Genomic DNA, 10,218 nt, shown 5'->3' with positions numbered 1-10,218 from the left:
AATGGTGGATAATGTTATGTTTAAAAGGTGGAAAGTGGTACCGTCAAAGACCAACTGACTGGGAGTTCTTTCAAATTGCCGTTACTAAACAGTGGTTATATATATATATATTTAATAAAGTTATTTAAGTTATTGGTTTGAAGAGTTGTTAATAAAGGCTGCTATGGCCATTTATACGCCAAAACTCCTGTGTGGCCTGATTATTGGGATAGAGGGGGAGTTATATAGAGTAAAAGGTAATAAGAAATATATGAAAGGTGAAGGGAAAGGTTAAAGCCAAGGGTAAAAGTTCCTGTACTACTTCAATCTAGGGTTGCCACCTTTTCTTCAAGCCAAACCTAAACATTTTCACGGCGCATGGCAATTTTTTTGTAGTACACGCTATAGGATTGTAAAATACCTTGGGTTACCCAAAAAGAGTAGTAATGAAGTGTGCTACAGTGAACAGTTGCTATAGCCAAATTGTCAAAAAGCATTTAGTGTACCCATAAAATATGATTCGATTAATGAAAGAAATGTCAGTGAAAATAGCCTACCTTAAAAGTAGACACTGTCAGCCAGTAGAGCAGTGGACGGTGTCAGTAGAGCAGTGGACGGTGTCAGTAGAGCAGCGGAGAGTGTCAGTAGGGCAGGCAGTAGACAGTGTCAGTAGGGCAATAAAGGGTGTCAGTAGAGCAGCGGACGGTGTCAGTAGGGGAGGCAGTAGACAGTGTCAGTAGGGCAGTGGACGGTGTCAATAGAGAAGTGGACGGTGCCAGTAGAGCAGTGGATGGTGTCAGTAGAGCAGCGGACGGTGTCAGTAGGGCAGGCAGTAGACAGTGTCAGTAGGGCAGTAAATGGTGTCAGTAGGGCAGTAAATGGTGTCAGTAGAGCAGCGGACGGTGTCAGTAGGACAGGCAGTAGACAGTGTCAGTAGGGCAGTGGACGGTGTCAGTAGGGCAGTGGACGGTGTCAGTAGGGCAGTGGACGGTGTCAGTAGGGCAGTGGACGGTGTCAGTAGGGCAGTGGACGGTGTCAGTAGGGCAGTGGACGGTGTCAATAGAGCAGTAAATGGTGTCAGTAGAGCAGTAAATGGTGTCAGTAGAGCAGAGGACGGTGTCAGTAGAGAAGTTAATGGTGTCAGTAGAGCAGTGGACGGTGTCAGTAGAGCATTGGACAATGTCAGTAGGGCAGGCAGTAGACAATGTCAGTAAGGCAGTAAATGGTGTCAGAGCAGTGGACGGTGTCAGTAGGGCAGTAAATGGTGTCAGTAGAGCAGTGGACGGTGTCAGTAGAGCAGTGGAGCAGTAAATGGTGTCAGTGGAGCAGTGGACGGTGTCAGTAGAGCAGTGGACGGTGTCAGTAGAGCAGTGGACGGTGTCAGTAGAGCAGTGGACGGTGTCAGTAGAGCAGTGGACGGTGTCAGTAGAGCAGTGGACGGTGTCAGTAGAGCAGTGGACGGTGTCAGTAGAGAAGTAAATGGTGTCAGTAGAGCAGTGGACGGTGTCAGTAGAGCAGTAAATGGTGTCAGTAGACCAGAGGACGGTGTCAGTAGAGCAGTAAATGGTGTCAGTAGAGAAGTGGACAGTGTCAGTAGAGCAGCGGACAGTGTCAGTAGAGCAGGCAGTAAATGGTGTCAGTAGAGCAGTGGACGGTGTCAGTAGAGCAGTGGACGGTGTCAGTAGAGCAGTGGACGGTGTCAATAGAGCAGTGGATGGTGTCAGTAGGGCAGTGGACAGTGTCAGTAGGGCAGGCAGTAGACAATGTCAGTAAGGCAGTAAATGGTGTCAGTAGAGCAGTGGATGGGGTCAGTAGAGCAGTGGAGCAGTAAATGGTGTCAGTAGAGCAGTGGACGGTGTCAGTAGAGCAGTGGACGGTGTCAGTAGAGCAGTGGACGGTGTCAGTAGAGCAGTAAATGGTGTCAGTAGGGCAGTGGACTGTGTCAGTAGAGCAGTGGACGGTGTCAGTAGAGCAGTAAACGGTGTCAGTAGGGCAGTAAGTGGTGTCAATAGGACAGTGGACGGTGTCAGTAGGGCAGAGGACGGTGTCACCCGGTGAGAACTGTATATATGGATGCTGTCTGGGAGTGGAGAACAGTATATATGGGGGGACTGTATATATGGATAGTGTATGGAGGGGGGGTGTTTGCATAGTGTATGGTGGGGGGAGGGGTGTGTAAATGGTGTCAGTAGAGCAGTAAACGGTGCCAGTAGGGCAGTGGACGGTGTCAGTAGGGCAGTGGACGGTGTCAGTAGGGCAGTGGACGGTGTCAGTAGGGCAGTGGACGGTGTCAGTAGGGCAGTGGACGGTGTCAGTAGGGCAGAGGACGGTGTCAGTAGAGCAGTAAACAGTGTCAGTAGGGCAGTAAAAGGTGTCAGTAGACCAGAGGACGGTGTCAGTAGGGCAGAGGACGGTGTCAGTAGGGCAGAGGACGGTGTCAGTAGGGCAGAGGACGGTGTCAGTAGAGCAGGAGGACGGCGTCAGTAGAGCAGGAGGACGGCGTCAGTAGAGCAGGAGGACGGCGTCAGTAGAGCAGGAGGACGGCGTCAGTAGAGCAGGAGGACGGCGTCAGTAGAGCAGGAGGACGGCGTCAGTAGAGCAGGAGGACGGTGTCAGCAGAGCAGGAGGACGGTGTCAGCAGAGCAGGAGGACGGTGTCAGCAGAGCAGGAGGACGGTGTCAGTAGGGCAGGAGGACGGTGTCAGTAGGGCAGGAGGACGGTGTCAGTAGGGCAGGAGGGCGGTGTCAGTAGGGCAGAGGGGTGTGTGTATAGTGTATGGTGGGGGGAGGGGGGTGTATGTATAATGTATGGTGGGGGGGTGTATGGTGGGGGAGGGGGTGTATGTATATTTTTAGATTGCGAGCTCTAGCGAGCAGGGCCCTCTGATTCCTCTTGTACCAAATTGTAATGTAAATGTGATGTCTGCCCTCATGTTTGCACTATATAAAACCTGTATAATAATAATAATAATGTATGGTGGAGGAAGGGGGTGTATGGTGGGGGAGGGGTGTATGTATAGTGTATGGTGGGGGGAGGGGTGTGTATGTATAATGTATGGTGGGGGGAGGGGGTGTATGGTGGGGGGAGGGGGGTGTATGTATAATGTATGGTGGGGGGGAGGGTGCATGTATGGTGGGGGAAGGGGTGTATGTATAGTGTATGGTGGGGGGAGGGGGGTATGTATAATGTATGGTGGGGGAAGGGGGTGTATGTATAGTGTATGTTGGGGGGAGGGGGTGTGTGGTGTGGAAGGGGGTTGTATGTATAATGTATGGTGGGGGGAGGGGGGTGTATGGTGGGGGGAGGGGTGTATGTATAGTGTATGGTGGGGGGAGGGAGGTTTATGTATAATGTATGGTGGGGGGAGGGGGGTGTATGGTGGGGGAGGGGGTGTATGTATAGTGTATGGTGGGGGGAGGGGTGTATGTATAGTGTATGGTGGGGGGAGGGGGGTGTATGGTGGGGGGAGGGGTGTATGTATAGTGTATGGTGGGGGGAGGGAGGTTTATGTATAATGTATGGTGGGGGGAGGGGGGTGTATGGTGGGGGAGGGGGTGTATGTATAGTGTATGGTGGGGGGAGGGGGTGTATGTATATTGTATGGTGGGGGAGGGGGGTGTATGGTGGGGGAGGGGGGTGTATGTATAATGTATGGTGGGGGAGGGGGGTGTATGGTGGGGGAGGGGGGTGTATGTATAATGTATGGTGGGGGGAGGGGGGTGTATGGTGGGGGGAGGGGTGTATGTATAGTGTATGGTGGGGAGAGGGGGAATGAGAGGTGAGAGTACTTTGAAAACCTGACAATGAAAAAACGTACCTTACAAGCTTGGCTGCAGTCCAGCGCGATCTCTGCACACATTCCAGAGCAGCAGGGAATGGGGAGGCTCCGCCCACCTCCTTGTCCCTTCTACAGCCAGCCAGAGGATTGGAGGAGAGCACCATGGAGGCTCTGCCCACCTCCTTGTCCCTTCTGCAGCCAGCCAGGGGATTGGAGGAGAGCACCATGGAGGCTCCGCCTCTGCCTCCCGCCTCGCGTTCTGTACTCAGAGTCTCAGACAGCTAAACAGGAGCAGAAATTAATAAGCGCTACGCCGCTGCGGACCCCGAAATTGAGGAGACACGGCCGCGCAGGAAGGGAGCCACTGACGGGTCTGAAAGGAATAATGTGCCCGGGTCTCAGGTGGTCAGAGACCCGGGCACATGTTTCAAAACCCATACTGTCTGGGTTAATCTTGGACAGGTGGCAACTACTTCAATCTGACTTCTAGGCAACTTGTACCCATTGATTTCAATAGAAGTTGCCTCCAAGTCTGATCCCCTGTCTTAACTGAAGTAACTTTCCAGGAAGTAAAAATAGGCAAACCCCTCCCTCCCACAGAGCTGATTATTATGTGATTGACCACTGGTAAAGTCCCCTGTCCTGGAAGCAACTTCAAGTTGCCTTATAAGTTGCCTCAAGTCGTGCTGTGATTCATACTCAAGTCGTGTCCAAGTTGCCTCCCAAAGTCTCGCTCGAAGTCATGTTGCCCCTGTGTGAATGGACTATAACTGGACCCCTGCTGCGAGCCACATCTGTCTACCAAGCCTTAAGCCTCGTACACATGATTGGATTTTTGGCCAACAAAACGTCAGACTTTTGTCCGAAAGGCGTGTGCCGTAAACTTGTCCTGCATACAAGATTATACACAATTGTCGGCCAACAAACACGAATGCAGTGATGTACTACGTGGAATTTCAGCTCTTGGGCGCCACCCTTTGGGCACCTTCTGCTAATGTCGTGTTTGGTGAGCATTTATTCCGCTCATGCGTGCTTGTACTTTGGACTTTTGTGCAACAAGCTTGTGTACATACGATGCAAAAATCTGACAACAGACCGTTGTCTGCCAAAAATGTACTAGCATGTCATCTAACATTTGTTGTGATTGGACACAGCTGATCATGTGGTAAAGAACCTATGTGTGAACCGTGTGTATACAACAGTTTCGGACAAAATCCGTCTGACAAAATCTGACGGATTTCGTTGTCGGAATCTCCGACCGTGTGTACAAGGGCTTAGAGTTGCCCTCTCACCCCTTTAAAACCAAACACATGTGAATTTCACGGGTTCTGTGGCTGATTCAGGTGGTAATTAAACTCACTTGGTGCCTTATCTGCATTAAATTGGTTTCAGAACCTGTGCAATTCATATGTGTTTGGGTTTAAAGGGATGAGTTGGCAACTCTAGGTCCAGTGAGGCCAAATTTTTGGTGCCTTTTGGGGGGTCTGCTTCTGGTGCGGTCTTCTGGTGCCTTTGGGGGGTCTGCTTCTTGTGCGGTCTTCTGGTGCCTTTGGGGGGTCTGCTTCTGGTGCCTTTGGGGGTGTGCTTCTGGTGCCTTTGGGGGGTCTGCTTCTGGTGTGGTCTTCTGGTGCCTTTGGGGCTCTGCTTCTGGTGCGGTCTTTGGGGGTCTGCTTCTGGTGCGGTCTTTGGGGGTCTGCTTCTGGTGCCTTTGGGGGTCTGCTTCTGGTGTGGTCTTCTGGTGCCTTTGGGGGTCTGCTTCTGTTTCGGTCTTCTGGTGCCTTCTTTGGGGTTCTGCTTCTGTTTCGGTCTTCTGGTGCTTTTGGGGGGTCTGCTTCTGTTGTGGTCTTCTGGTGCCTTTGGGGGGTCTGCTTCTGGTGTGGTCTTCTGGTGCCTTTGGGGGGTCTGCTTCTGTTGCAGTCTTTGGGGGTCTGCTTCTGGTGCGGTCTTCTGGTGCCTTTTGGGAGGTCTGCTTCTGGTGCCATTTGGGGGGTCTGCTTCTGGTGCGGTCTTCTGGTGCCTTTTGGGGGGTCTGCTTCTGATGCGGTCTTCTGGTGCCTTTTGGGGGGTATGCTTCTGGTGCGGTCTTCTGGTGCCTTTGGGGGGGTCTGCTTCTTGTGCGGTCTTCTGGTGCCTTTGGGGGGTCTGCTTCTTGTGCGGTCTTCTGGTGCCTTTGGGGGGTCTGCTTCTGTTGCAGTGTTTGGGGGTCTTCTTCTGGTGCGGTCTTCTGGTGCCTTTGGGGGTCTGCTTCTGGTGCCTTTGGGGGGTCTTCTTCTGGTGCCTTTGGGGGGTCTGCGTCTGGTGCCTTTGGGGGGTCAGCGTCTGGTGTGGTCTTTTGGTGCCTTTGGGGGTCTGCTTCTGGTGCGGTCTTTGGGGGTCTTCTTCTGGTACGGTCTTCTGGTGCCTTTGGGGGTCTGCTTCTGGTGCGGTCTTCTAGTGCCTTTGGGGGTCTTCTTCTGGTGCGGTCTTTGGGGGTCTGCTTCTGGTGCCTTTGGGGGGTCTGCTTCTGGTGCGGTCTTCTGGTGCCTTTGGGGGGTCTGCTTCTGTTGTGGTCTTCTGGTGCCTTTGGGGGGTCTGCTTCTGGTGTGGTCTTCTGGTGCCTTTGGGGGGTCTGCTTCTGTTGCAGTCTTTGGGGGTCTGCTTCTGGTGCGGTATTCTGGTGCCTTTGGGGGTCTGCTTCTGGTGGGGTCTTCTGGTGCCTTTGGGGGGTCTGCTTCTGGTGCGGTCTTCTGGTGCCATTGGGGGTCTGCTTCTGGTGCGGTCTTCTGGTGCCTTTTGGGGGGTCTGCTTCTGGTGCGGTCTTCTGGTGCCTTTTGGGGGGTCTGCTTCTGGTGCGGTCTTCTGGTGCCTTTTGGGGGGTCTGCTTCTGGTGCGGTCTTCTGGTGCCTTTGGGGGGTCTGCTTCTTGTGCGGTCTTCTGGTGCCTTTGGGGGGGGTCTGCTTCTTGTGCGGTCTTCTGGTGCCTTTGGGGGGTCTGCTTCTGTTGCGGTCTTTGGGGGTCTGCTTCTGGTGCGGTCTTCTGGTGCCTTTGGGGGTCTGCTTCTGGTGCTTTTGGGGGGTCTTCTGGTGCCTTTGGGGGGTCTGCGTCTGGTGCCTTTGGGGGGTCTGCTTCTGGTGTGTTCTTCTGGTGCCTTTGGGGGTCTGCTTCTGGTGCGGTCTTCTGGTGCCTTTGGGGGTCTGCTTCTGCTGCGGTCTTCTAGTGCCTTTGGGGGTCTTCTTCTGGTGCGGTCTTTGGGGTCTGCTTCTGGTGCCTTTGGGGGTCTGCTTCTGGTGGGGTCTTTTGGTACCTTTGGGGGGTCTGCTTCTGGTGCGGTCTTCTAGTGCCTTTGGGGGGTCTGCTTCTGGTGTGGTCTTCTGGTGCCTTTGGGGGTCTGCTTCTGGTGCGGTCTTATGGTGCCTTTGGGGGTCTGCTTCTGGTGCGGTCTTCTGGTGCCTTTGGGGGTCTTCTTCTGGTGCGGTCTTTGGGGGTCTGCTTCTGGTGCGGTCTTCTGGTGCCTTTGGGGGGGGGGTCTGCTTCTGGTGCGGTCTTCTGGTACCTTTGGGGGGGTCTGCTTCTGGTGTGGTCTTCTGGTGCCTTTGGGGGTCTGCTTCTGTTTCAGTCTTCTGGTGCCTTCTTTGGGGGTCTGCTTCTGTTTCGGTCTTCTGGTGCTTTTGGGGGGTCTGCTTCTGGTGCCTTTGGGGGTCTGCTTCTGGTGTGGTCTTCTGGTGCCTTTGGGGGGTCTACTTCTTGTGCGATCTTCTGGTGCCTTTGGGGGTCTGCTTCTGGTGCGGTCTTCTAGTGCCTTTGGGGGTCTTCTTCTGGTGCGGTCTTGGGGGGTCTGCTTCTGGTGCCTTTGGGGGTCTGCTTCTGGTGCGGTCTTTTGGTACCTTTTGGGGGGGTCTGCTTCTGGTGTGGTCGTGGTCATCTGGTGCCTTTGGTAGGTCTGCTTCTGGCGTGGTCTTCTGGTGCCTTTGGGGGTCTGCTTCTGGAGCGGTCTTCTGGTGCCTTTGGGGGTCTGCTTCTGGATTGGTCTTCTGGAGCCTTTGGGGGTCTGCTTCTGGTGTGGTCGTCTGGTGCCTTTGGGGGTCTGCTTCTGTTTCGGTCTTCTGGTGCCTTCTTTGGGGGCCTGCTTCTGTTTCGGTCTTCTGGTGCTTTTGGGGGGTCTGCTTTTGGTGTGGTCTTCTGGTGCCTTTGGGGGGTCTGCTTCTTGTGCGGTCTTCTGGTGCCTTTGGGGGTCTGCTTCTGTTGCTGTCTTTGGGGGTCTGCTTCTGGTGCGGTCTTCTGGTGCCTTTGGGGGTCTGCTTCTGGTGCGGTCTTCTGGTGCCTTTGGGGGGTCTGCTTCTGTTGTGGTCTTCTGGTGCCTTTGGGGGGTCTGCTTCTGGTGTGGTCTTCTGGTGCCTTTGGGGGGTCTGCTTCTTGTGCGGTCTTCTGGTGCCTTTGGGGGTCTGCTTCTTGTGCGGTCTTCTGGTGCCTTTGGGGGGTCTGCTTCTGTTTCGGTCTTTGGGGGTCTGCTTCTGGTGCGGTCTTCTGGTGCCTTTGGTGGTCTGCTTCTGGTGCCTTTGGGGGGTCTGCTTCTGGTGCCTTTGGGGGGTCTGCTTCTGGTGTGGTCTTCTGGTGCCTTTGGGGATCTGCTTCTGGTGCAGTCTTTGGGGGGTCTGCTCCTGGTACGGTCTTCTGGTGCCTTTGGGGGTCTGCTTTTGGTGCGGTCTTCTAGTGCCTTTTGGGGTCTTCTTCTGGTGCGGTCTTTGGGGGTCTGCTTCTGGTGCCTTTGGGGGTCTGCTTCTGGTGCGGTCTTTTGGTACCTTTGGGGGGTCTGCTTCTGGTGCGGTCTTCTAGTGCCTTTGGGGGGTCTGCTTCTGGTGTGGTCTTCTGGTGCCTTTGGGGGGTCTGCTTCTGGTGTGGTTTTCTGGTGCCTTTGGGGGTCTGCTTCTGGTGCGGTCTTCTGGTGCCTCAAAAGTCCTTGCACCAGCCCTGCCACCACCAAATCTGCGGTGGAAGCGTCAGTTACTTCAAGAGTCCTTTTTACAATGAGAAAGACCTCCTCAGAGCAGTCTTTTGGGTGGGTGAATAACCCTTTGCTCTTGCTGTTCTTTAGGTTCTGGGGTTACAGGCACACTGGTTTCTTCTTCCTGCATATCAGCTTCAGTTTCCTCAATGAAGGATGGAAAGTCTTAGGGGTCTGTTGTCAGCAGGTAAGATTGAGCGTCTTCCAACTCTTCAAAAGGTGGACTTTAAGGTCCAAACTCAGGATCCTCTGGCCTGAGAGTCACCTCAATCACCTTGGGAGGAGAAGAAAAGGGGAGGTGGCAGGCCCTGACATTTGAGATGGCCACAGACAATCTTTCTCTTTATCCTCTGTTTTCATCTTCAGAAACGGGTAGAGAGTGAGATGCAGTCACTGGCTGAGATCTTTGTGAGTCCATGGGTGTGAACTGTAAATCTGGCTCTGGTGGCACGTTGTGGAAAATGTTAGATGGGGGGTGTCATAAGAGTCCCCCTGCGTTCATTCTCCCCTAGCCCGCGCTAAAGAGCTGACTGGGGCAGACTGACGCTGGTTGAGATCCGTTAGGTAACGTTAACACCACTTGATCTTACCGGATTTAACGAATATCTATTAGCCTGAATGATTTTTGGCCAGAAAATTTGATAAGGGGGGCTAACCCTTCCTTATGTACCACCTAATATCTCTATTTTGATGTGGAATATCTCTGAAATGATGTGAGATCAAACGTTAAAACCAATTGCTCTTCCCGGATCTAATGAATATCTATTTTTCAGGGCTGGTTTAGCCCTTACTTCTCTGGGTTGGCTGCTCAGCTGTCGGCTAATTGCCAGCTCTCATCTCTCTCCACAGTTACCAGCTGTTCCTTATCATGCTCGTCTGACCTGCCTACTTAAAGCTGTCCAGCTGACTTCATCTCTGCCTTCGCCTTGGTCACATCACAAGAAACCATCTCCTGCAGTTCTGTTTAAAGACTGGCTTGCTGACATCCCTTCTGGCTCCTTTTTCCGCTTGCTGCTGTTTCACTTGGATCCCTGACTTCTGGCCTGGCTGATTACCCGATCTGGTTATTGAACTCTGGCCTGGCTGACTACTCGATCGGGTTGCTGGAGTCTGGCTATGCTTTGACTACACTTTCTCTACTTACCTTTTTATTTTTATTTAATAAACAAGTGTGATTTAATTGTACTTCTGTCTCGGTCTGATTCATGGTTTCTGACACTATTAGCCTGAATGATTTTTGGGCAGAAAATTGCATGTGGGGGGGCTAACCCGTCCATATGTACCACGTAATATCTGTATTTTGATGTGTAATATCTCTGAAATGATGGGAGATCTAACATTAAAACTACTTGATCTTACCGGATCTAAGGAATATCTATTAGCCTGAATGGTTTTTGGGCAGAAAATTAAATAAGTGGAGCAACCCCCCTCATTATTCACTTAATAAGTCTCTAATTATGTGAGATCGAACGTCAAAACC

Source organism: Lithobates pipiens, unplaced genomic scaffold (genome assembly GCF_037356315.1).
Source record: "Lithobates pipiens isolate NorthernLeopardFrog02 unplaced genomic scaffold, aLitPip1_a1.2 Scaffold_25, whole genome shotgun sequence".
Taxonomy (NCBI): Eukaryota; Metazoa; Chordata; class Amphibia; order Anura; family Ranidae; genus Lithobates; species Lithobates pipiens.
The sequence above is the reverse complement of the archived record's forward strand: the minus strand, read 5'-3'. Positions refer to the sequence as shown.